The sequence below is a fragment of the Leopardus geoffroyi genome, chromosome B3, assembly GCF_018350155.1.
Source record: "Leopardus geoffroyi isolate Oge1 chromosome B3, O.geoffroyi_Oge1_pat1.0, whole genome shotgun sequence".
In the NCBI taxonomy this organism is placed as follows: domain Eukaryota; kingdom Metazoa; phylum Chordata; class Mammalia; order Carnivora; family Felidae; genus Leopardus; species Leopardus geoffroyi.
Genome location: NC_059337.1, coordinates 99,181,268 through 99,204,043, shown reverse-complemented (window position 1 = coordinate 99,204,043; position 22,776 = coordinate 99,181,268).

Genomic DNA, 22,776 nt, shown 5'->3' with positions numbered 1-22,776 from the left:
TTCTCAATTCTACCTGACTTGATTCAACAATTTCACTAATAATGATAAGAGCTGGGCTAAAGTTTCTCTTGGGAGAATCAATCAATATAATTCTGGAATAAAAATTCTAAGAAAACAGTTCTCTTAGGTAGATAAATGCTTTGGGAGCATCTACCTAGATATCGATAACTCCACTGAACTTGAAACATGGTGGGCACTGTTATGGCTATCATGAGAGCATTATTTCAAATGGTTCATCAGGATCAATTCAAGGAGAAACAACACATTACACCCTAACTCTGGTAACTGCAGGCCCTCAAAAATAATAAAGTCATATTTTGGAAACAATATTCTAATGATCAGATATATTTCTAACTCAGACTAGTACCTCTTAATCTAGATTAATGAGATTTCACTAGACATAGATACCTATACTAAAAGATGTAGTACATTCAGATGGGGGCTAATGTCTGCTACAGAGGAAAGTAGTAGATTGAGCATGTATTGAACACTTTCTATTTTCTAGTGACCGTGAGGGATGAAAGATTAAATAATCCCTCAAAGCGACAGCCCGACACACTAGTGTGGGAAATGTGCAGAGATAGTTTGATATTAATACAAAGCAGAAGGGAGCTATGCAGTGATGTCTGAGGAAGGTAGAAGAGGGAGTGGTTAATTCTGACTCAGGGAATGAAGGAAGAGTAAGGTTTCCAAGAGCAGAGCTGGGGCCAGAGCATCAGCAGACAAGAGCACATGAGCAATGGTAGACACATAGGAAAGGGCTTGCCCAGGGAGCAGTGAGAAGTTTGCAGTGAGTTGAAGGTGTGCCTGTCTGGGGTGAGGACAAGCAAATGTGTGGGAAACAGAACTTGAGAATGGGGCTATGGCCAGGCCCTAGAGGTACTTAGTGACCATTTCAGGGAGCTGGGGTTTTATTCAGTAAGCACTGGGGATCCATGGACATTTTATGAGCCAAGGAGTGAGCACACCTAGGTTTGAGGCATTCTCTTAGGCGGCAGTGGGTAGGATGGTTTAGAGTTAGGAAAACCTAGGGACAAGTGAGAAGGTTATGAGGTTCATTGTCCCTGATTGGGAGTTTTATTCCCAATCTTTCAGTTTACTTGCTGTCTTCAGAGAGAATTATTAGCCACTTTAACAAAAAATTTTTAAACATTTATCTTTGAGAAAGAGAGCGTGAGCAGGCTAGGGGCAGAGAGAGAGGGAGACACAGAATCTGAAACAGGCTCCAGACCTCAGCTGTCAGCCAAGAGCCTGACGTGGGGCTCGAACTCACAAACCATGAGATCATGACGTGAGCCAAAGTTGGACACTCAACCAACTGAGCCACCCAGGTGCCTCCAGATGCAACTTTTCGAAACTAGAAAAGAATTAGCTAGATTTACCATTATTTCTTTGTTCCAAAAGAGTGGTTATCAGAGATTTTTTTAAGTGCCCTTTTCATAATCTAAGAACATCTAGTGAGTAGTTACACATGCAAAAAATATATACAATTTGCTCAATTTATAAATATTGGCCATTTTAATTGACACTTTTTGGTACATCTATGTGTCTTTGATATAGAGATGATGAGACAATGTTCTTTGAGAAATTGTCTATTAATGCATATCTATCACTCTTGAGTAAGGTGCTAAAAGCATTCCACCAGGAATGGAATGAAAGAAAATTAGTTCTGCTTTGCCTATGGACCGTAACTCCTACCTCGGGGCAATGTGCACTGAAATGAACACCCACTTCTGCCAGCAGACATGGGAAGGGATCATGGGTGGAGGAGCCCAGTTAGATTGATTGTTCTTATCTCAGGATGGCCTCAATAATTTAAACACAAGTACCAACACCTCCATGTCATGAGCAAGGAAACAGACCAAAGATTTAAAATTACTAGTTTCAGGGGTGCAGGGGTGGCTCAGTTGGTTAAGCGTCTGACTTCAGCTCAGGTCATGATCTCACAGTTGCTGAGTTCAAGCCCTGCGTCAGGCTCTGTGCTGACAGCTCGGAGCCTGGAGCCTGCTTCAGATTCTGTGTCACCATCTCTGCCCCTTCCCTGCTCATGCTCTGTCTCAATCTCTCTCAAAAAAAAAAAAAAAAATGAATATCAAAAAATTTTTTAATAAAATAAAAATACTAGTTTCAAGAAAAGCACCTAATCAGTTCTAAATGTGAAAGAAAATCCTTATCTTTGGAACTCTTTTTTGTATGTCTGTGGTACATACACAGCGACTTTCTCCTAAGGTCATTTGCTTCTTTTTATCCTAGAAAAAAACTTTCCGTGCCCAAATGCTTCTAAACTTTCTCCCAGGACTTCACACTTTTAAATATATCAAAGATAACCAATTTGCTAGCAAAGCAAGTCACAAAGTACAACCACACACTTATGCCCTTAATTTTGAAGAAAGGCAAAAAACAGATTACTACGTAAAAGTTATTTTCCTTCCCCCACAAATCATCATTGTATACAACATATACTTTGCACGTATTTCAAAATTGCTGAAAACTTCACATCTCTTGTCTCAACTCTAGGTCTGAACCTGCCTATGATACTGTGGGGTCTGAGGGAGGCATCTGAACCACCTTGTTAATCTTAATACTTAACCTCCCCACCTACGGCAGAAGCCACAGACCCCTTTAAAAATGGGACTTATGGGGCGCCTGGGTGGCGCAGTCGGTTAAGCGTCCGACTTCAGCCAGGTCACGATCTCGCGGTCCGTGAGTTCGAGCCCCGCGTCGGGCTCTGGGCTGATGGCTCAGAGCCTGGAGCCTGTTTCCGATTCTGTGTCTCCCTCTCTCTCTGCCCCTCCCCCGTTCATACTCTGTCTCTCTCTGTCCCAAAAATAAATAAATGTTGAAAAAAAAAATTTTTAAAAAAAATGGGACTTATGGCTGTGCTTTGTGATGGGGGAACTCTCTGCAAGGTGTGTGCACGCCATCCTTTGCTTGAACCTCTTTATTTTTGCCTTAGTTTCTTTCTTCAGGTCATATGCCCAAAGAGAATCACCCAAATCTTTTGGGTTGACAACTCATCAGGCAGGCCGCCTATGTTCCAACCTCCCGTTGCAGATAAGATATTATCTCTCAGATTCTTCTCTTCTCCTCACGGACCAAACCAAGGGCCAGCTCTTCTCCCATCCAGCCCCTTCCAGAAGGGGATCCATGGAGGGTGAGTTACAAACAGTCACAGCAAGAGATGAATCCCCTGAACTCTACACATGATGCAGCTTAACACTTAGCCTTAACTACATGAACACCTAACACCCACTTGAGCACAACTGTAATTGGGAAATTGGATTTGCATATAAAAAAGGAGGTTGTTGGAGCTAACCCATTAGTAAGACCCTTGTAGCTTGCCAAGCTACATGTTAGTGTCCAACTTGTCACATTGGCTGGCTGACTAAATCGGCTGTCAGATACCCCAAATGCAAGATTCTCATGACTCACCTGAACTTTTAAAGTTCAGAAAACTGGCCCTTCTACCTGGAAAGTTTTCTGAGGATCAGGATGTTAATTTGTGAGCCTGAGCACTGCCTTGCCTCTGGATGGGTCTGTGTGCCGTCCGCGGAGACAGCTCAGCGCAGATGGTGGCTCCTGAATCATTAACTTCGGGCAGCTGTGTTCAGCAGCCACCGAACTCTCTGGCAATGCACGCACCACAAGCCCACGGATTATAACGATAAATAGTACAAGACCTCTCACAGTTGTGGGCCATGGAACACATGTTTAACTTCTTCAGGAAAAAAAAATAAATTTGACAAACACCTCATTTCCTGCTATATAACCAGATGGTTATGAATCATGTGAATATCCCTTCCACCTCCATGAGCAAACATTTCGTGTTATTTACAAACTAATAGCACGTTGGTGAGTGCATAAATGTGTAAGAAATTTCTAGGCCATGGAACATATTTCTCAAGTATGTGGAAAAATATATTACATTCAAATCTTTATCTTCCCAGGTGTTCCGAATAATGTTTATTAAACAGTTATTGATGACCCAACAAAGATTACTGTGGGTATTCAAGTGCTAGACAAATCAGTGTTCCAGAGAAAAGATGTTCCATGAAGCAGGAACTAAACTTCTTCACTGTGGTTTCACCCTCCTATTTACAAACAATAAACATGGTGGGGGCATCTGGGTGGTTCAGTCAGGTAAGCATCCTACCCTTGATCTTGGCTCAGGTCATGATCTCACCATTCGTGGGTACGAGCCTCATGCAGAGCCTACTTGAGATTCTCTCTCTCTCCTCTTCCCACCCCTCTCAGAATAAATAAACTTGAAATAAATAAAACTAAAAACAATAAACATTTTTGTTATAGCTTTGAAAAGAGAAGCTGAATGCTTTTTTGAAAGAGAGAAAGAGAAAGGAAGATAGGGAGAGAGGTGGGAGAAAGAGACGTGAAGAATTAGATGATTCTTTCTAGCCAAGGTGCCTGAGAGCTATGAACAAAACTAGGCAATGCTGGAACTTTCTGCACCACATCTGCCTCTCTCGGGAGCAGAGAGCAGGCCCTCAGGCTCCTAGCCTCTGAGGGGAAGTGTCACCCTTCGGCACAATGTGGCACAGAACGGTTCTGGCGTTGTCCTCTTTGGCCTCCTGACAAGAATGTTGGCTCACAGATCCTCAGTTATCCTAAGTCCATCTGGTATGTTCTGAGGACCAAAAACAAATGTGAGAGACTCCCACCCCCACCCCCACCCCCGCCTTGTGTCCACCCTCTCTCACAGGCTCTGACCCGCTTTCACAGGCACTTGGGGTGAAGCCCAGACTTGTCCCAAGGAGGGAGACACCAAGCACACAGCACAGAGACTGGCACTTCTGCCCCCTCACCCCGCCGGAGAGGCAGAATGAATCAGCCCCTGCAGTCGCTGACAAACAGGGCTGGAACACTGCTGGGCCTCACAGAGCCTGCAGCTTGGCCAACAGCCTCACACTGTTTGGTTGTTTCTTAGTCGACACAGAGCTCTAAGGGAAGTGAGACGTGATTTTACAGAAGGAAGAAGCCCAGAAAGGTCAGGCAATTCACGCCACTCACACACCAAGTTGCAGAAGAGCTGGGATTAGATACCCAGGACGGAGGGTTCATTTTTAATGTTTTGCCATCACACGGACTGGTTTAAATTAGGAGTAATAACCTTAACCCAGCTACTCTTCGAGGAAAAATACAGCCAGGGGGTTGCGGGTGTTGTGATGGGGAAAGGAAGCAACAGTCATCACTTTATGTCATAAACGGACACCCTTCTGACACAGGTATGACACGTCCAATAAAATACCATGGCACCTGCCCCAGCTGGCTTGACCTGAACAACAGGTTCAGATGCCAAGGCACTGGGGAAGGGGGAGGGCACAGGAAGAGGAGAGAAGGGGAGACGTTGCTAGTCTTTCTCAGGGCAGGAGCCTGGCACCTCAGTCTTTTTTGAACAATAGAGCCACTGTGTAAGCCCCACATCACCCAGGAAAGGAGAAACCCAGGAGGCCCCACACTTTGAAACCTGCAATGCTTCTTTTTCATTTCCTCATTGACTCATGATTCTGGGGGTTCCAGGTGGGCAGCTCTTGGGGTCCAGTTATGTTAACTGTCCACACATCCCATCCTTGATTTTCCCTCATTACAGCACGCAGCCAGAGTGCAAGTGGAAGCTCTCTGGGTCTGGATTTTATGACAAAAGAGGATTTATAAACAGAACTCAAGGGCCTTCCTGAGAAGGAAGAACTGGCCTCTCTTCAGTCAGGAGCCAGGGGATTATTTGCACGCCAAGCAAATAGCTCTCAAGCTAACAGTAAATGACTCTGGGGATGTGTCATTCATTGACCCTGGGAATTCACCCGAGACACCTCTGGAATTTGAAAATTGCTGTTAAGGACATTAAATTGTGAGGGTTACAGATTCTTCCAGAAGGGATGATCATTAGAAATGTATGGTGTCAAGTGAGGTTCTGATGAACAAGCACTACAAGTTTTAATTGTTTTTCTCATAATCCAAGTCCCTTTAAATGATCTGAGAATTCACACACGCAAGCTAATTGTAAGGCAGGATTGGCCAACATTATGGGAAGTGAAGTTAAAACCTGTGTTCTTCCCACCTCCCCTTAAAAACAGAGTGCATACTGCATTGGTCTAGTGCTTGAAACACACATCATAGGTTATTACTTTGGGCTTAAGCATTTGTAGATCTAAGAGACTTCCTTCAAAATGAAAATACCCTGGGAAGTGACAGCACATCAGGCTGTTACGAGCTGAATTGTGTCCTCCCCCAAATTCATAACACCCAATATTTCAGAGTATGACTGTACTTGGAGACTGAGTCTTTTAAGAGGTAATTCAGTTAAAATGAGGCCATTAGGGTGGGTCCTAATCCAATATGGTTGGTGTCGCTATAAGAGTAAATTAAGACATAGACATGTACAGAGGGAAAACCAGGTAAAGACACTGGAAGAAAGTGAAAGTCCATCAGCCAAAATGAGAGGCCTCAGAATAAAGCAACTCTGCTGACACCCTGATCTTGGACCTCTAGCCTCCGGGACTCTGAGAAAATAAATTTCTGTTATTTGAGCCTCACAGTTTGTGGTACTTTGTTATGGTGGTTCTAGAAGACTAATACACAGGCTATTTACACTCAAATTGATAGTAAAAACACAAAAAACAAAAAACAAAACAAAACAAAAAAAACAAAAGCAAGCTCTGTAAGGAACACAGACCATGAACCAATCAAGCCCTTTACAGGGATGTGGGGCACAGTGTTTAAGGGCATAAACTTTGGAATCAGCACCAGCTATGGAAACCTAGGTAAGATACTTAGCTTCTCTAAACTTCAGCTGGCTCATCCATGCTGTGGGGATGTGGGGATTATAATTGGACCAACCTTATGAAGTTGTTGGGAGTAAATGAAATGCATGCCAAGTGCACAGTGCCTTCAACATAGTGAGCTCTCCATATGCTGCAGTCATGATAATGATGACAGGGGCCAGGAGACGAGGTCTCTGAGAATGGAACTGGGTGGAAGATGGAATGGGAAGCTGACAGAACAGCGGTGCACTGAAGACTCTAGAGCCCTGGATTTTAGCTCCAGCCCTGTAGCTGATTAGGTAACTTTGAAAAACCACTTTGCCACTCTGATCCTTGGTTTCCTCCTCTATACAATAAGAGAGCTGGACTATACACAAAAGGGAAGAGGGAACTGAAAACCACCTTAATGTTTTCTCAAAGTGGTCCAGGAAAGAAGAGGTTCTTTGCCTTCCTTCCCACAGATGTCAATTATAGATCAACTTCAGAGTCAGGCAGGGGACGTAAGCATAAGTTTCTACTCTTGTTTCTATTCTACCAAATTCCCATCTCTGTAGTACGTACCATGATTGGCGAGAGGAGCATTTTCCTAGGTCACCTTTAGCAGCGATCTCAAGACTGTGAATCTTCATTTGACTCTCCCTTCTAAACTTCCCTACATCCAGGAAACTTGAGATTTCCACATCCCAGGGCGACATTCCATTCACTGGGTCCTAGGAAAGCAGAAGAGCATAGAGGGGTCAGACCTTATGCTACTGTGAAGGGATACCCAGAAATTTATTCTGGCAATGAATTGTCTGCCAACGTCAGAACTTAAGAGCCTTAATCACAAAAATGATTGCATTTATTAGACAGTAATTGACGAAGCTTTGAACAAGGGCATGCATTTATTCAAGCAATCAGTGCTTGCTCTGTGCCTACTCACTGCCAACATACTGTGCTAAGTGGACACAGGGAGAAATAAGACATGGCTCCTTCATCGACGGAAATTCACAGGGTCGTATCGTAAAAAAGGAATCCCTCATGTTTTCATGCTCTTTCTATCAAATGAGCCATGACATGCTGCTGCCAAATATTGATATAAGCCATCATGAAAATAATTAAACTTTCTCACCTCCCAGGGCCATCCATTTGTCATTTCTCACCTGTTCACAAGAGGCATAGAGCATTTTTCCAGATTCCAGGACTGAGACTCATTGCTAATAACAGGACACTTCTCAAGACTGGGAACTCAGAATGATCCAGGTCTCTTGCTGACTATGAGCAGACCTATGAATCAACAGAAAGATGTGTGCCCTTCAGGTATCTCTGGTTAAAACAAGTACTTGAAATCTGACTCTGCTGTAATCTGGCACCCACGCTGGGCCCATTCCTAGAAGTAATAGGACTAGAACACATCAAAATGAGGGAATTAACAGGCAAATCCCTACAGAGTGGATATTGGGCATGGAAGTAACTGATAAAGAGTAGTAGTTATAAAATGAGAACATGGTTTTCTAGTTATAGAGTCCATGAGTCCTCTATGCATGTGGATGGACTCTAAGGTGTGCTTCGCATGCCTTGATTACCAAAGGAAGAAGGGAGACTGAACACACTCAAAAGTTCCACCCCAGTCTTTAAACACAGTTTGAATGGAGAGTAGAAGAGATAAGTTCTATTCTACAAGGTAAAGTTTAAAGATTATATGGATGACCTTCTTTGCCACTTGTTCTATGGGCATAAAAAACCTCATATCTCAGGGGTTCCTGGGTGGCTCAGTTGGTTAAGTGTCCAACTTTTGATCTCGGCTCAGGTCATGATCTCATGGTTTATGGGTTCCAGCCCCACATTGGGCTCTGCACTGACAGTACAGGGCCTGCTTGGGATTCTCCCCCTCCCTCTCTCTCTCTACGTAGCTCTCCTCTGCTCTCTCTCTCTCTCTCAATGAACAAACAAACTTAAAAAAAAAAAAACCTCATCTCTCAGAAGGAGAATAATGCAAGGCTTAACATGATAGAGAGCAAGAGAGGGCCAGAGCAAGAAAAGAAGGAGGTAAAGGAAGGGGAGGAAGGGGAGAGATAAAGGAAACACAATATAAAATGCAGCATTTGTCAAGCTCTGTCAGTAAACTGACTTGCGTGGTTATAGATGAACTGGCTTGACAATAAAGACCCTATAACATAGAACTTCTTTTAAGATTCTTCAAATAATAGGAATCCTAGATCTAGCTCCCTGGTGAATGGACTGCTCCAAGAAGGATGCATGATCAAAAACTTTCTGCAGCCAGAAACCACTCAAAGCTGCCTCACAAATCCTACTTGTATACTGAGTTGTAAAGAATATGCTTTACTTTAAATTCTTGATGATACAGATCCATTTAAATGATTACATGCATGAAAATACTCATGAGATATGGCTTTAAAATACATTTTTATTTTTATTTATTTTTTTTCAACGTTTATTTATTTTTGGGACAGAGAGAGACAGAGCATGAACAGGGGAGGGGCAGAGAGAGAGGGAGACACAGAATCGGAAACAGGCTCCAGGCTCCGAGCCATCAGCCCAGAGCCCGACGTGGGGCTCGAACTCATGGACCACGAGATCGTGACCTGGCTGAAGTCGGAGGCTTAACCGACTCCGCCACCCAGGCGCCCCTAAAATACATTTTTAGATTAAAGGTTTTCTGAAGCTAGACGGTTTCGATCTTGCAAGTAGATTTCTTTTTTTCTTAAGTTTACTTATTTATTTTGAGAGAGAACAAGAGAGCTGGGGAGAGGCAGAGAGAGAGGGAGAGAGAGAGAGAGAATCCCAAGCAGGCTCCATGCTGTCAGCGCAGAGCCCGACATGGAGCTCGAACTCATGAACCGTGAGATCTTGACCTGAGCCAAAATCCAGAGTCAGATGCTTAACCCACTGAGCCACCCAGGTACCCCTGCAAGTAGGTTTCTTACCAGAAAACAAAACCAGAATGTATCTCAAAAAGTGTGTCTGTAGAATAGTTAAAATGGTCCTTTCTGCTTTGCAGGTTAAAGAATATACTCAATCGGTGGAAGTAAATTGCAGTTTTTTCAATGTTTATTTATTTTTGGGACAGAGAGAGACAGAGCATGAACGGGGGAGGGGCAGAGAGAGAGGGAGACACAGAATCGGAAACAGGCTCCAGGCTCTGAGCCATCAGCCCAGAGCCTGACGCGGGGCTCGAACTCACGGACCGCGAGATCGTGACCTGGCTGAAGTCGGACGCTTAACCGACTGCGCCACCCAGGCGCCCCGTAAATTGCAGTTTTTAAGGAAAGAACAATAGCTAATACTAACAGGTGATGTTTACTGAGCATTTACCATGCACATTTGTTCTTCCCAACAACTCATGAGGCAGGGATTACCATTTTCCCTACTTTACACATGGAGGCAATTGAGATTTAGTGATATAAATACCCTAACCAAGGTCACGAGATTAATAGGTGATGAAAGAAATCTAAGAACCTGAGCAGTCTGTCCCCAGAACCCATTCTTGCAAGTATTGCATTGTACTGTCTCCCTACAAGGAAAACGTCTTAATCTTCCATTGTGTCCTCAAATGACCAGTGAGTCCTCTGCTTCAGAGTAAATGAAGTATTTATAGAGCAATAAACTCTCTTCCACTTGTTTCTACCTCTCCAGGATTTCCAGCGCTTGTCCTCTGGTCAGCTGCTCAGCATAAGAGGAAATTGGAACGTACCACCCATTTTATTTTCTCTCTAACTGCAGCCAAGAGCTGTCTTACCCTGCAAGGCTCTGCCCCAGCTGCTAAAACCCACCTACTCTCTCACACACCAAGGGGTGTGCAGAATCTGGAGAGACATCACAAACCTCATGAGTACTGAAGAGGCAAGGAGGTGCCTGGAAACATTCCACAGGGAAATCTGGGTCATGGGAGCTTTTAAGAGACACACTGCCCACTGAAGAAAGGGAAATGCAGAGCTTTTCCACCCTCAGGCGATACATATGTAGAAAAATTATCTCTTAAGGATGAATGCAGCACATGTAAGATCTCAATTCTTCTGTCATCTCTGTCAGTCACTGTCTTTGAAAATGGGCTAACGACCCACTTGCTCATTCTCTTGGCCAGCCGCCTTTGGGTCATTTGTCAACGTTTGGTACTGTATAAGGGATGAGAAATTAAGTCAGACTTCAAGCTATCAGAGGTTATGGCATCTTGGTAAACAACTGAAGTGGAAGGAGAATAAATAAGTTCCATCAGAGCAGGAACTTTGTCCTGTTGACTGGTGTTCCATGAATATATGTCAATAAGGATGGTGGGGAGAGGAGAAGGAGGAGGGAGGAAACTTTTGCCACCTCTAGAAAAGCACCATTTGCTGCTCACCTGAGCCTCAGGCTCCCCCTGTTCTCAAGATCTAATTATGTCTTAGGTGGAAGAATACGTTTGTCTAGCATCAGTGTAGCCCTGAGTCAGTTTGCTGCCAATTTCTCTTGATTACGTACCTGAGGTCAAGAATGAGAGTGATTGTATATTTCAGTTATCTATTGCTACATAGAAACCATCCCAAAACGTAGAAGCTTACGACAGTGGCAATCATTTATTTGCTCACAATTCTGTCATTTGATCAGGATCCAGTGGGGACAGTTTGTCTCTACTCCATATGATGTCAGCTGGGGCAGCTCAACTGGGGCTGGATGGCCCACTTCCAAGATGGCTCACTCACAAGGCTGGCAAGTTAGTGCTGGCTGTGAACTGGGATCCCAACGAGGACTGTTGGCCAGGGCCCCAGTCCTTTGCTCTCTAGGCCTGTCCACATGGCTGCTTGGGCTTTTTCATAATATGGCAGGTGGGTTCCAAGAGCAAATAGTCCAAGAAAACAAGCCCCAAGAGCAAAGCACTTCTCAGGCTCTCACTTGTATCATAGTTGCTAATGTTCCACTGGCCAAAGTTCCATGACCAAGTCCAGGGTCAATGTAAGAGGGAACTATACAAGGGTGTGAACCAAGAGTCAAGGTTCATTGTTGCCACCAAGGTAACGGTTTACCGCAGAGTATGATCATTTTTGTTTCCATTAGCAGAGAAAAGTTGAATGTTGATGTTGTTCACCCACTTACACATTTTTTATTAGCTAGAAACTTAAACGTTTATTTATTTTGAGGTAGACATAGAGCACAAGCAGGGGCGGGGCGCAGAGAGAGGGAAAGAGAATCCCAAGCAGGCTCCATGCTGTCAGCACAGAGCTTGACACAGGGCTCGATCCCACAAAGAACCACAAGATCATAACCTGGGCTGAAATCAAGAGTCCAACACTTAACTGAATGAGCCAACCAGGGACCCTTTAGATAGAAACTTAATACCAATGTTTTCCAAGTTTCCAATTGGCTTAGGAAAATTGTCAGAGAAGAATAAAACTTCACAAGAGAAAAAAATGTCATGGGTATATAAAATCAGGAAAATAGAAGTTCTTACTTTAAAAAATAAACTATCCTGGAACCACAGGAAAGGAAGGGGTACACATGTGATTGGGGGGGACGATTATGAAAACCATGGTATATTGGTTGGCAAAAAATATATATGACATAAAGCACACACAAATCTCATAAGGAGTAGAAATGTCACAAGTTAATAAAGATTCATGAAGAAATAATAAAAGGTATCTCAGGTAAAGTCAGAGAAACAAAAGCAAGAAAATAGTTCAATTTTGTAAGCAACATTTCAACTGGAATGTTTAAAGGGTTGTTAATTTGACGGATATTTTATGTTTTTATCAATGAGGACATTGTTAAAATAGTGAGATGACTAGTATTTTAAAGGACTAGATTAGAATTCAAATTAATTAAACAAATAGAAGCAGTGAATAAAGATGTAAGAGTACTTACATCTCTGTTAGCTAACATTAACATTTTTTGAGCTGTTACCATGTTCTAAGCCTGCATTAAAAACTCTATGTACGGGGCACCTGGGTGGCGCAGTCGGTTAAGCGTCCGACTTCAGCCAGGTCACGATCTTGCGATCCGTGAGTTCGAGCCCCGCATCAGGCTCTGGGCTGATGGCTCAGAGCCTGGAGCCTGTTTCTGATTCTGTGTCTCCCTCTCTCTCTGCCCCTCCCCTGTTCATGCTCTGTCTCTCTCTGTCCCAAAAATAAATAAACGTTGAAAAAAAAATTAAAAAAAAAAAACAACTCTATGTACATTTATTGTCACAAAAAAACTTAAGCCACAGAGTTTTAGTCATTTTTTCCAGGTCACATAGTTGGTTAGTGTGGGAGACAGAATCTTAGCCTGATGTCTGCTTAATCAATTGGTTAGATAACACATTTCTGTAAATGGGAATATTTTTCGTCAATGAAATAGAAATCGAAAATGGAAAATATATTCCCATAGAGAAAAAAAAAAGCACTGACCAAAAATGCGATAAACCTTAACTTAAGAGAACTTTGAAAACTCATCTAATCCCCAAACTGAATTGAAAGAAATTTTTAATGAAATGGTATTAGCTCTCAAAATAATTAACCAAATCACATACTGAATGTTTAAATATCAAATTATGAACATGTTTCCCTGTGGCTAGATATATGTGAGGGTATTTTTAAAAGCAAAAAGCTGCAACCTTCTCTATTCCAAGTATTCCCTTTTAAATCTCCCAAAAGTTATAACTGAAAAACCAAATCTTGGTACTTTAAAAACTCAAAGAAGACTTGTGCTGTAAAGTCTTTATCTTGGCTTATTTGCTTACTTCCTATGGGTCCCTCCCAAATTCTTTATTACCTGAGGATTTTGCTCTGCTCAGGCCAAGAACACTAATATGCTGCATTTAAGTGATCCATTTGCTTGACATGCTTTGTAAATTCTTGATGCTAAAAAAAAAAAAAAAAAAATCACTCATTTTTATGTTTTTCCTTAGAACTAAAAAAGATATGTATAGAGATTGACCCTTACTGTAGTGGTAATAGCAGCTCTGTTAGATACCGTTAAAAGCCCTGGCTTCCTAATTTATTGATTTTTTTCAAAGTTGGCATTTCTTTGAAATGCAAGGAAAATGACTCAATATGCTGTAGCATAAACACAGACCATGCTCCTGGGACATATAAACAGGACCAGGGTATACAGGACCCTGGGGCCAGTCCTTTGGTTCACCTTTCTCAGAGCTCTGTCAGAGCTAAATGTCTAATTTTGGACTCAGTAATTGAGACAAGTAGTGAAAAGTTTGGAAAATGTCCAGAAAAGAGTTGTGAAAATTATTAAAAAGCTAAGTAAACAGGTCTTATGAGAAATCTAAAAGAACCAGCGCTATTTATTCCAAGAAGGAGATGTCTACAGTGAGATTTAAGATCTGTCTTCATGTCTGGGTCAAGCTATTAGAGGAGTGGTAGTGGCCCCCATGAAGGGGATTAAGGCTCAAAATGAGGGTGTCTATAAGTGCTGGAAGATTCTAGAACAGACTGCCAGGAAGAGGAGTTGGTTTAGAAAATGAGCGAGAAGCATCTTTGTCTAGTGTTGCCTAAGAATACATTTCTACTTATCCATCAACAACAGGATTGGCTCTGTTTCCTGGACATTAATTATTCACAGAATCCAATGAGATTCAGAGGCTAGGCCAGAAGAATAAACCCTCTGGCTCCACATCCCCTGTTGTTTTATTTTCAGTGGATTCCTTTAGTACAACACTAAGTATCTGCTAATGGTAATGTTCTCTCAGTAGACCACCCGGGATCCTAGAAGGATTCAGGTTTGAGATTCAAGCAGACATAAGTTGAAACTCTATCTCTGCCATTTTATCAATTGGCAAATTTTTCCATGCTTTTCAGAACTCTGTTTTCTAAACTATTGGATGTGGATAATAACACTGAAATTTAATTTTCTATTTACTGCATCCCAAGATCTACTGCAAATGCTTTCTGAATGCCAGGTTCTTTGCTGCGCACTTTACATCCTAAAACAACGGATATGTGTTATTGTTCCCATTTTTTAAACGAGGAAACTGAGGCCCTGGAAGGGTATGTGCTTGCTAATTCAGACACAAGGTGACCGAGATGTGGAACTAGAACTGGAACCCAGGCTCTTTCTGGCTCCAACACCAACAATGGTGGAGGGGCAAGGAGAAACCAGAGGACTCACTCAGGGCAAGGCCAGGGTTCAAACTGAAAGCTTCCAAGTGCAGAGTGACTGGTGAGCTGCACAATCAGGCCCTGGCACCTGGAAGCTGTCACCATGTGTACGTGTCATTAAAAAAGATATTTCCCAGAGTTAGGTGCGAGTACCCTGCATGAAACCCACCGCAGTGCATGTGTTCCAAGGAGGGTAGAGGACTGTTTACTTCCTCACACCTAATCTCTTTTTATCTTAAGTGGATTTCTAAGGGCACAGAGAAAAACTCTCTGCTCCTGACACCAGGAAGTCTTGAGAGTCACCTGATTTATGCTTCTTCCCAGCTTGCACCAGCATGTACCAGCATGTCTCTCTGTACCTACAAATAGCTTTCTGTTCATTTAAGGCATACAGGTAGAAACACAGCAATTCTGACTCATCATTAGGCAGTTCCAAGCTGGTGCTATTTGCCTTTCTTCACCCCGTCACCAAGTTAATGGCTTGTATGAACAGTGATATTTATAGACCACAAATTGAACCCCAAAGCAGCAGCTATGCCCATCTCGTTTGGAAAGGGCCTATTCACTGTGGCTCTCATGCTTGTGGTACTGTTGTGGCCCTAATCCCAAAGTGCTTGCCAGATAGGACATGTGTTTCTTTCCCTTGCAAGGAAGAAGCTTTTAGCTATAGGGATTGAGGGGGAAAGGATAATAAACATACCTAATACTGACCCTGATGCTTTGTATTCTGGTTTTTATGTCCTTTCATACTTTGAATAAAATAAAAAGTTATTCCTATGACCACAGGGCTCTTCATTGTCTGCTTCTCCCCCAACACACACACACACACACACAAATACACACACATATGCACCAACTACCATCTTTCCATCCCTCAGTCACCTGGCTCCAGCCACTGTGGCCTCTTTGTAGCTCTTGAATCACACTTACACATGACCATCTCAGGACCTTCGCACTTGCTTTTCAGATGCCTGGAACTCCCTTCCCTTATATAACCTCATGACTGACTCCCTCATTTAGTTCAAGTCTCTGCTCAGATGCTAACTGAACAAAGTGAACTTCCTTGGACATTCTATCTGAAATAGTACCTTCAGTCACTCTTTATCCCTTTATCCTGCTTTATTTTTCTTCTTAGTGCTAAATATTTGACACTATATTGTAATTTGGCTGTATTCAGTCTACATACACATACACACTCAAAGGGAAGATCCATGAGGGTAGGGTTTTATCTGTTTGTTGCTACAGCCCCAGCACCTAGGAGAAAGCCAGGCCTGTAGTAAGTGCACAACAAATAGTAATTGAATGAATGAATGATTTGCGAGACTAACCTTTAAGGTGTTTTAAAGATATCAAAAGTTCTATGTACCTATTTCTGGCTGGCTTCAAGGATGTTAAAAACAATAGCTTCAATTTTTATTTTTATCCAGTTATTTGTTTATTACCGTTTTTATTTGAAAGACAGCAAGAAGAGGAGCAGAGAATCTTAAGCAAGCTCCACTCTCTGTGTGGAGCCTGACACAGGGCTCAATCCCACAATCCAGGGATCATGACCTGAGCTGAAATCAAAAGTCAGATGCTCAGGGCGCCTGGGTGGCTCAGTCGGTTGAGCGTCTGACTTTGGCTTGGATCATGATCTCATGGTTCATGGGTTTGAGTCCCACATCGGGCTCTAGGCTGACAGCTGGGAGCCTGGAGCTTGCTTCGGATTCTCTCTCTCTGCCCCTCTGCTGCTTGTGCTGTCTCTGTCTTTCAAAAATGAAAAAACATTAAAAAAAAAAGAAAGTCAGACGCTCAATGGACTGAGCCACCCAGGTGCCCCAATAGCTTCAATGTTTAAATCAATAACTTATAGGTAGCCTCTGAAAAAACAAAACAAAACAACAACAACAACAACAACAACAACAAAAACCAAACTCCTTCTCTTGATATAGAAGGAAACATCTTGAGCAAGGAGGGAGAAATAAGGAAGTTGAAAGCTCTACTAAATACTGTACCTAGTTAATGATATGATAATTTTAATTGAAGGAAGTAGCTAGACCTCTTACTGTTTTTGAACAGTATCTGGATCTTAAGCTTATATGGAAACTTACCAAATAGTGCTAAATTTCAAGGCCGGGTGTTTCATAAATCATTACAAGCACCATGAAAAAGATAGTTGGTGATCCAGAAAAGAGACATTTCAATCTAGTGTTTTCCACTAGAGGAAGCAGAGGTCACAGCTCACCTGAGGTCTTTACAAGTCAATGGAAAATGTAAGGGCTAGAACTCACTCCCACCCCTCATCCCCCGCTCTGGCTGATCTTCTTCCAAAGGTGCTTATTTCCTCCAGCTGCATTTTCCTCTGGGTTTTAACAAACTATCTTCTCTTTTGCACACAACCCCCTTTTCCAAAGAGAATTTCGGATTTATCTTTGGACCAAAGCCAGCTCTTCCCAAACTGCATTCTATATAATATGCAAAGTGTTTACACAATGTTCTTCAAATTAATATAGAATAGGTATATAGTGCACTATACACCTTGAAGAGGGAGAAAGACAGACTGATTGCTTCCTAAACTTAAAAGTATATAATGCACTAAAGACCTTGAGAAGTCATGCAATACAGAAATTGTATATCTTTGTACAGCTCAGTACTTCTAGAACTTATCTGGCCAACGAAAATGAGGTATTTTCCCTAGAATTTTCTCACAGACACAATTGAGAAAATATCTCTTTCTATCTTTGTATCTATACACACACAAGATACACACATAGGCATTTACAAGTCACTATTTGTATGGGAATAGAAATATACAAAAAGATACATATCACTGGAACATACTCATGTTGCCAGAAGTGCCATTATCTAGCCAATTGGAGGAATGGTCAAGTCAGAGTAGACTAAGAGCTCCTACAAAGCTAAAGCTGTAGTTAGCCAGCAGAAAAGAAAATAGGATAGCAGGTATAGCACGCATGTTATTTAATTTTTTTGCTCAGCGCCTATTTTCTAGGAATGACTTCTACCCACTCACTCACCACCCAAACGGTTTTGGTAGGAAGTGCTATGTCTCTCTACTCTGGAGTTCCTGGCCACACAGCTGTGGTGGACTGTGGGTAGGGTTCTCTATTAAGTCTGGCCAATAAATTTTGGATCCAAGACTGAAAGGCCTTAACTAAAAGAATAAATGGGCATTGAGAGAGAAGCTGAGATAAAGATTGAGAGAAAGGAGGTACCCTAGAGAGTCCCACCCACGAGTCTCTTCCTGAGGCTCAGCTATATCCCTGCCTTGGAGTGCATGAAATATCCCCCCAACCCACCAATAAACTTTCTCTCTTCTCCTTTTGTCCTACTTTTTTGCTAGGATCTGTTCCTGCTCCTTTCAGACTAATATTAGTCTCTCCAACCTAATTACTTTTAATAAATACTTTCAAATTGTCCCACTGCCTTCTATAAGTTCATGCTACTCATATCATCAAACTTTGCCTTTTAAAGATCTCTCTCTCTCTTTTTAAGGACCCCTGAAGCTTTTTTCTGAGGGAAGTATTTCAGGTAATTTATTCTACTTCAGCACAAACATTATTTAGCCCTTTTAAAGCTTATTGATATTGTGGCTACATTTCAAAAGCATAGCTGCAGATTGAAATCTGTACTTTGGTTAGTGAGGGCGGAGAGTATCAGAAAGCAATAAATAACCTAACTTCATTGCAACCACTTGCCAATTTTAAACAGAAGAATTGCTTTCCTATAAATTAGGCCAACACAAAAGAGCTCTTGAACAAGCAAATAACTTTAGAGGGATACAATTAGGAAAGGACTCAAACCTACAAGGAATCAGAGAATTACAAACTAAAATAAGGCATCAATTTCTATCAGCAAAACTACACACACACACACACACACACACACACACACACACACACACACGTATTTCCTTTGGGGACTAACCTGGCAGTGTATACCAAATGCTATATAAATGCATATTCCCTTTGATCCCCAGTGCAACCTCTAAGAAGAAAGAAAAAATATTTTTTTTTTTAATTTTTTTTTCCAACGTTTATTTATTTTTGGGACAGAGAGAGGCAGAGCATGAACGGGGGAGGGGCAGAGAGAGAGGGAGACACAGAATCGGAAACAGGCTCCAGGCTCTGAGCCATCAGCCCAGAGCCCGACGCGGGGCTCGAACTCACGGACCGCGAGATCGTGACCTGGCTGAAGTCGGACGCTTAACCGACTGCGCCACCCAGGCACCCCAAAAGAAAAAATATTAAATATGAAACAGTTACATCCTTAAATATGTTCAATGCTATTATTTTGAACAGTAAAAAATGGAAACAAGAAACCAATGTTCAGCTAGAAGGGAATAAATAGGTAAATTAGAGTATATTTACTTGATAAATTATTATCCAATAATTAAAGTGATGGTTGTGGAGACTATGTAGGCAACTAAAAATTATTAATTTCATATTAAAGAGCAGATCCAACATTGCATATATGGGATATTTACAACTATGTAAAAAGAAATGTCATTTTTTAAAAATCCTGAAGTAAATAGTCCACATTGCCTAGAGTGACTTATTGAATAGTAGTGTAAATACTTTTCAGTATTTTTTAAAATATGATTGTATTGCTTTTCTAATTTTACATTTTATAAATGAAATTAGAGAAAATTTTATATTTTCTACATGTTCATACTCCAAGAAACCAAATTTTGATACTAATATACAACCAACTTGATTTAAGACTCAGGAGAATCCTTAAAAAACATCTGTGAGAAGATGTAATTAAATCATTGATCTACATCTAGTATGAATCCCAGGGAAAGTGTTATAGTGAAGAATATTAAGACAAGGTACATAATATTTTAGAAGCTGTATACCAAGGGGTCCTGGGTGGCTCAGTTGGTTAAGTGACTGACTTTGGCTCAGGCCATGATCTCATGGTTATGGGTTCAAGCCCCATGTCAGGCTCTGTACTGACAGCTCAGAGCCTGGACCCTGCTTCAGATTCTGTGTCTCCCTCTCTGCCCCCCTACCCCCACCCCCCGCTTGTGCTCTGTCTCTCTCTCAAAAATAAATTTAAAAAGTTAAAAATTAAAAAAAAAGAAAATATTTTTTAAATGTTCACCAATGCAATTCCTAGGTGTGATAACATACTACTCAGCATGGACATGATAATTAGATTCCTTCCATTTTACAAATTATACTGTTAAATTTTCTTCTGAGAAAAAACAAACATGAATGTTATAAATATTAAACATCTACTCTTTTACATATTGTTACTATGTCAGGCTTTGTTCCTGTGCATGAGAAAGACTGGAAAAACTCCCCCAATGTGTAACAAATTCCAACAGGCCACTTTGAAAGAAATACACACGAGTTATGATTCTGTTGAGTTTTGCTATTACTACTGCTCTACATTGTGACTGAAATTTAACGTTCTGAGGACAAGCTTTGTGCTCCCCCCCCCCACCACTCTGTGAAACTCTCCCTCAGAATGTCATTGCTCACTTCCCTTTGCCAAATGCAATGCGTGGTTTTTATTTTCTCCCTATCAGCTTGGAGTCCTCTGTAGCATTTGGCAGTATTGTTTTTGAATTACTGTTGTATTTCAGGCATTATTCTGGGTACTTCCAGGTGTGATTTCACTCAAGCCTCACAACAATGCTAGGAACAGATACTTCTGACAGTCCCATTTTACAGATGGGGAAATTGAAACATAAACAGGTTAAGTTACCCAAGATAACCCAGCTAGTTAAGCTGTGGAATCTGAATTTGCATTCGGCCAATTCTATTTGATAGTCCCTGCTCCTGTCCAACAAAGAATCAAAGTCAACATATTTGCCCCACGTTTAATAAATGATACTATTGTTACTATTTTATCACCTGAGAGTACTGCTGTATACTCTTGAAAGTGCTTCAGTATATCTTTTATTTGATCCTCAAACTTTACATGTTCAAGATCAAGTTTATTATATTTCTCCCCAACAACTTTTGGCCTCCCTGTTCTTTCAGTCACTATCTTCCTCCTGTGCTCAAACCTGAATCATCTTTTTTTTTTCTTTTTTAATGTTTATATATTTATTTTGAGAGAGAGAGAACAAGACTGAGTGGGGGAGGGGCAGAGAGAGAGAGGGAGAGAGAGAATCCCAAATGGGCTCTGCACTGACGTGGGGCTCCGTCTCATGACGTGAGACCATGACCTGAGTCAAAATCAAGAGTCGGACGCTGAGCCCACTGAGCCACCCAAGTGCCCCAATCTGAATCATCTTTAACTCCCCTTTCCTCCCTAGTCTCCACATCCGATCTGCTGCTGCTCCTATAGGTTTCACTTCCACCAAGCTTTGGGGCTCCTCTCCTCCTTTCCATTTTCCCAAAGGGCAGCTAAAGCACCACTGCAAGAATATCCTCCTCGTCACCTTCAGTGGCTCCCTACAGTTACCTAGTTAAGTGTAAAGTCCTGAGTCAAACACTAAGATTTCTTTATGTCTTCATCTTACCTTTCAGCATTAATTCAAGTTAATGCACTATGTCTATCCTATGTTCATTCACATTAGACAGCATTTGCCTTCATGTTTAAGCAAAGGGGACAACTTCAGGGTTTCAGACAGATTAAATCATACACATTTGGCCAGGGCCAGGCTTTTCTTAATGGGTGACTTCCGAGTAATTTGACCTCAAAATCCCTTATAACATCTTGAAAATATCAGCTAAAACAGATATATATCATGTAACTATTCTCCACAGTCAAATTTACAAAATAATCCCCACATTTTAACACAGAGAGCTGCTCCTTCCATTCCACATAGCAGTAGAAAAGGAAGAGAGAAAGTTACAGAATACTGTTGGGCTAACTGGAATTGCAAAAGTCCCCTTTAAGTGTTCTCTCTCGTCCTAATAAAAGGGTATGGCTCCCAAACAGAAATCAGTGTGCGTCAGAAGGAATGTAATCATGACATCTGGGAGTATGAACAGAGTTACCCTGAAAGAGTGGTGAGACAGGTAGCACATTTTTTTCTTGGGCTTTGATTTTTTTAAGAACTTACTCATATGAACCATCTTTAGTCCTAATTTTGGTAATATTATTTAAGTTCTACATTTTTAAAGAAGTAAAAATTACCTTATTCTCTGGCTATAGTAAACGTCTGGAGTTTGACCACCCAACCAAGGCACTGAAGCGCCCCCTGGTGGTAGCCTATCATTATTGCAGGTTCATACTTGACTCCCTTGAGGGTTCTCCGACGCCATCCTTTCCTCTGTTGCCTATTCAGGACACTGTTGTCTATGCAGTGCTATTAATTTTCAACTCGCCTTTTAAAAATCTTCCGCCACCTAACTAATGCCTAATATTCTTCTGGTAGTGCTTTATTCCTTTATCACAAAAGCATGGGGAGAGAAAGCTATGTGTCATTTGTAAGCTATGGAACATTTGTACTATGTTCCATTTGATGGAAACAGGTTACTCCATGGTGTGAATGAGTTCAGGACTCTGCTGAGAAGGATTACGACAGCAGAGACACACTCCAGGGCCTTCAGAAGAAGCAGCTATTACTGGCAAAGGTGAGGGAGGAGCACAAAATGGAGCGACTAGAGGGGCCAAAGATAAATTCCGTCCATCTTGATGTTTTCCTTTGTTAAACCATAGTCAGCTTTGGGTAGGAATAGCTTTGGTGGAAGCAAAGACATTATGGTGGAAAAGAACCTTGACATGAGCAATGGGCACTTGGACAGATGGGGGTTGGGAGGGAGACCATCCCCCTAGGGTGCCTCTGCACTTCACCATCAGCAGTGGTAAACTATTCTGCAATCTGTCCTGGGAAATGTGTTTAACCTAGCTCTCAGCACATGTCTCTAAGGTTTTCCACTTATTTGCCTTACGCTCAGAAGAGCTACATGACCTGGTTATAATTTAATGCAAGCCATTGACTAAGTGATTTCTCTAATTCCTTTGGGGAGGGGGAA